The following is a 5,151-nucleotide window of genomic DNA, read 5'->3' as shown; positions in this document are numbered from 1 at the left end:
GGTCAAGGGGCTACTCCCAGCCCAAGGCAGACAGCTGCTGGGCGAGCTGGGGAGAGGGGCCAGTTCGGACATGAGCCCCCAGCCCTCTTCTGACCCCAGTGGCAGCTCCTAGAATTACAGCTTGGAGGGACCGAGGCGGGGGAGGGGGCGTTAGAGTCGCCTGGGCAGCAGGAGGGCTGGGCAGCCAGCGCCTCTCCAAGCCTCGGTCCCTCTGGGTGAGAGGATGAGAGAGGAGAGTCCTGGAGTGCACACTCGTGGGCAGGGGCCCGTGGAGGCCACTTCCTGTGCAGGGACACAGGCCCCAGAGAGTGACCTGGAAGGGAGGCCTTAGCAGAGGCAAGGGGGTCAGCATGGAGGGCTGAACTTGTGCGGTTGGGGGCCTCAAAGGTCCCCCCGCCCCCCACCTTGCCTGGCCCTATGCAGGGTAGGCGGTCTTCCCAGATTCCTGCCCACGGAGACGGGCGTGGGTGGCTCCAGGGTCCCCCGAGCTCATGAGGCACGAGGGCTCCGGGCTCCACACGCACCGCGTTCAAGTCTCCCAGCCCCCACTTCCTTCTTCAGCAGAGCAGGGCACAGACCCTCGACTTGCAGTGGGGGGTGGGGGTGGGTGCATGTTTAGCAATCCTCAAAGTGTGGCCCAGGGAACCCTCAAGGTCTGTGACACCAAAAACCATTGGCCTTGTCTCTTCCACAAGCTGACCTTCGCCCTGTGGGGACAGAGTGGCTGCAGCCCCAGACGGAGCTCAGGGCTCTGTGTGCGCCGCGAAGGAGACACGGCTTTCCCAGGGACTGTCCTACCCGAGGCAGTGACAGATACCGGCGGTTTTAGGTCTTGAACTTTTCTTAAGATTTTATTTATTTATTTACTTTTTTGTTTTTTGTATGCATGTTAATATGCTGCGTCACTTTCTAGAAGGGCTAGATGGGCGTGACCGAGTCATTTTTCATCAATCAGGAAAATGCTTCCTTAGTCGATATTCTCCAAACCCTTTGATACGTAGTAACAATTAATTCCAGAGATGAGCCTGTCTCTTTGCAGCAAACTCCACTGACATGGGTAATAGGCAACTGTTTTCTCCTGCCCCCGGTACTCGACTTGTGGATGTGCGCCACAGCTGTGCCGGGGGTGACCAAGCACGCGGCCGTGAGGTTGATCCTGGGCAGGATCTCAAACCACATCGCACTGTGTGGTTGCCAAGGCCAAGAAGATTTTATTTACGAGTGAGCACGAGCAGGGGGAGTGGCAGAGGGAGAAGCAGTCTCCCCACTGAGCAGGGAGCCTGACGCGGGACCCCGGGATCATGACCTGAGCCGAAGGCAGACACTTCACCGACTCAGCTACCCGGGGAGCCCCTTGAATTCCTTCTCATGTTTTTTAGCGATATGATGGGAAGTCCCCAAAACAGTGGCATTGATCACTGGTAGCAAAGCAGGGGGATGAGCGCACAGTGTGGCGGATGGGTCTGCCCAGGAGCAGGGCCGTGAGGGACTCCGGAGGCTGAGTTGTGCGCCCGCGGTGTCCTGCTCTCCTCCGCGTGCTTTCCACTCGCTTGAGTGAAACATGTGGTACAGGTGCAGACAGACGCGCTCGGAACCTGGAATGGAACACCACGGGGCCCTGCGGCTCTGCTCCGGGGTGGCCCCCAGAGAAACTGGAAACCAGGCTCTCAAACAGGTGTCCCCGCGCAGAAGGTGGACACGGCCGCAGCCCGTCAGTGACCAAGGGGGTTCACGAGGTGTGCGTGGAGATCAGCCGTGCGGGGAAGGCTGCTAAGCCATAAGAAGGGACGGACCACGGGCACATGTGGCACGGGGGAGCCCGGACGACGTGCCGGACCACGGAAGCTGGGCCCAGAGCGCCATGTGACCTGTGATGCCATTCCTAGGTCACATTCAGAAAAACCCTCCACTGAGGCACAAAGCAGCCTGGCGGTGGCCAGCGCCAGGGAGGGGAAGGGAGTGAGCCGTGGTGGGCACAGACTCCCTTGGGGGCTAAAAAGGTCTGGGACGCAGCGTGGTTCACTCTGGGATGGGTCACCTGACGTGAAGTTCTGGCGGGAGGAGGGAGGAGGGAAAGAGCCCAGGGCCCATTCCCGTGGCTCCAAGCCTGGAGACTGCTAGGCTGAGCCAGTCCTTCCACAGCCAGCCGTGGCCCGGCATCAGAGTTAAGTTTCCCACCATGAAAGCGGTCCAGCTAGCGCTCCCACAGAGCCTGGCTGATGTGCTCAGGGGTCCGCTGCCATGACCCGGGGGCAGGACGGCTGCTGCTGGGCTGACAGCGGTGGGGGAGGACGGTCACGGAACTACACACCCAAGTCCATGTTCCCTAGCAGGGCCCTAGGCTCTGAGCCCTCTGCCCTCCCCGTGTCCTCCGCACGCCCCGGCTTTCCGGGCCTTCCCCACCCTTCAAAGCTTCCGAAGCTTTAAGAAGACGACCGTGAGCGCCGCCCGATGTGGCTATTGAACAAGAGTGTCTGTGGGGCATCAGGAGAGTGGCGCTGGACTCGGAAACACTCAGCACACGTCTCGCAGACACAGCCCAGTCGTACTGCACTGGCACGACTCATGGCCGGACGCCCAGGGTCCCTGGTCCCTGCCCGCAGGCTGAGGACCACGAAGCAGAATGCAGCTCTTGTTTCACGGCGGGGAAACTGAGGCCCCAGGCAAGGAAGGGACAGGCTGAAGTTTGTACACGGGCCATGGTCCAGGCCCGGCGGTCCTGGTGCTCATGGGATGGCATCTGTCACAGCAAAGCTTTGCCCAGATCCGGGATGCTCCCAGGGTGTCTCCCACGGCTCGGTGGCAGTGTGTGTGTCCTCGCCATGGAGAGGCATCTGCTGTGGGCTCGGTCATCCTGGAGAGTAGGCCGGGCACCTTGTCTTCCTGGAGCTGGTGAAGGGCGGCCGCCACTGCCCGCCTCTCAGCCCGCCTGACCCGGAGTGTCCCTGGAGCTGGACACTGCGGCCAGGCTGGGGAGGCGCCCAGGGGGCTCAGCCGTGCCCCTGGCCATGGCCCGGGCATCCCCAGCTCCACATCCCAGCGTCAACAACACAATCCAAATCCACATAGGCCCCCTTCCCGCCAGACCGATCGGACACCTCCAAAACTTGCCTTGAGGTCAGGACTGTGTGGGTGTCTCTGTCTCAGGGCTGCTGTGACAAAGGGCCCCAAGCCAGGGGGTGGGGGGGTTCAGAGCAGCAGAGCTGGAGACCCTCACTGTCCTGGAGGCCTGAGTCTGAGATCTGTTGCACTGGGTTGAAATTCAAGTGTCACAGGGCCACACTCCCTCCGAGGCCCCAGGGACGGTCTGTCCACCTCTCCCAGCTCCTGGGGGACTCCCAGGGGCTCTAGGTGTCCCTGGGCTGTGGCTACAAACCCCCAGTCTCTGCCTCTGTCATCCCATGGCCTCCAGCTTCCATGTGTGCCTCATCTCCCCCCACCTCTGTCCTGCGATGTGAAGGGGCACGGGGTCCCCCAGGGCAGCCAGCATCATGGCCGCATGTCCAGATCTCTGATTTACGTACATCAGCAGACACCCTTTTTCCAAATCCAGTCACATCTGTGGGTTCTGGGGCAAGCATCTATTTCATGGGCCGCTCCCCCGCAGACCACAGCAAGCGTGGACGACCGGACCAGACTGTTGTCTGAGGCCACCCCGCGGTCTGTGCTCCATGCCAGAGATGAGGAGTATGAACCGTGGCCCTTTAGTGCACGTCACGTGGCTCTGGGTGTGTCTGTGCCTTAATGTCTCTTCCTCCAGTGGTGTGGTTAGCTCAGGCCGGGCCCCACATCCAAGTTATTCGCTGCCCCTGCGCCCCACTCCTGAGCCCGGTGACCAGCTCCCTGAGCCCTCTGAGCTTTCTTGTCCTTTCCCTATAAATGGGGCTACACGCAGAGCCTCCCCTGGGTGCCCTAGAGCAAGACGCTGTTTGCACAGGGCTCAGTAGCAGCCTGGCCCACGGCAGCTCCTCATGAGGGGCAGCTCTTAGCACGAAACAGGGCTGAGAACCCATGCGGGAAGGAAGGCCTGGGCTCCTTGTGAGGTCAGAGGAGCGAGTTCTGCCCCCAAGTGCTTTGTGAACGGAGGTGTGCTCCTCGGTGGGCTGGGGGGGCTTCACGGTGGGACCACAGGGCTGGATGTGCGCCTTGGCAGTGGCCTGTGTCACAGTGTCCAGCTGGTCTGGAGCGAGCGCCTGGTCTGCCCATGCTCAGATGCACGGCGTGCCTGGCAGGTGCATCTGTTGGGTCAAGGCTGCTGCCCAGGTCACAGTCTGCAGAAAGGGAGAAAGCCACCGATCTGACCAGAGATCAAAACCCAACCGCAAAACCAGACACTCGAGGTAGAACGGGTGAGGGACGTGACTCCAGGTTTCCCTGGAGATGACGTACAGGTAGCCAGTGAGCTCCGAAGGGATGGTCGTCACGCATCATCGTGACACCTCCGCAGCCCTGACGATGGCGGCAGAAAACCCAGCGCCATGAGGATGTGGAGAGACTGGGAATTTTGTGTCCCATGAGGAGGCAAGGAGGTGCGGCTGCTGTGGGAGACGGTATGTGTGGGGGGTGGTCGTTCCTAAGAACACCAACGCCAAGTTCCTGCACGACCCAGCAGCTGCAGGACCGCGTGCGCACCTGTGAGCCCTGGGAGCCGGGTCTTGGAGACCCCTTTGCACCCCATGATCACAAGAGCGTCGCTCACAGCAGCCCAAGGGCAGACGCAATGCCAGGGTCCATGTCTGGATGGGGCACCGGGCAGAGTGTGGTCCATCCGTGCTGTGGCCTAGGACTCCACCGTCGCCGGGAAGGCCATGCGGACGCCAGCTGCAGCATGGGTGGACCTGGAGGGCACGAGGCCCTGTGAGGTCAGCCCGTCACAGAGACAGACATGGCAAGGTGCCACTTGCATGGGGTCCCCCGAGGAGTCGGCCCCAGAGCCAGCGGAGGACAGGGTGCCGGGGCCGGGGAGTTAGGGTGTCCTGGGGACGGAGCTGGGGAAGAATGAGACATTCCGTGGCCGGATGGACGTGGCTGTGCACGCTTGCACCCTGGGGCTGTGTGCTTGGCAGTGGTGAAGGCCGTCAGGCCGGCGTGCTTTTCTCTGCGGCAAACAGGTGTTTAGAAAGGGGGGGCCGGTCAGATGCTCTCTGGGGG

The 5,151-nt window shown here is 61.8% G+C and overlaps 1 pseudogene; it reads right to left on the bottom strand.

The window, feature by feature from the left end:
* Window positions 1-967: 967 nt before the first annotated feature.
* Window positions 968-1,179, bottom strand: LOC111153038 (annotated as a pseudogene).
* Between the last annotated feature and the right edge of the window lie 3,972 nt (window positions 1,180-5,151).

Source organism: Enhydra lutris, unplaced genomic scaffold (genome assembly GCF_002288905.1).
Source record: "Enhydra lutris kenyoni isolate GAN:26980312 unplaced genomic scaffold, ASM228890v2 scaffoldscaffold30, whole genome shotgun sequence".
Lineage (NCBI taxonomy): Eukaryota > Metazoa > Chordata > Mammalia > Carnivora > Mustelidae > Enhydra > Enhydra lutris.
Note: the sequence above shows the minus strand (reverse complement) of the source record. Positions and strands in the feature narration are given on the sequence as shown.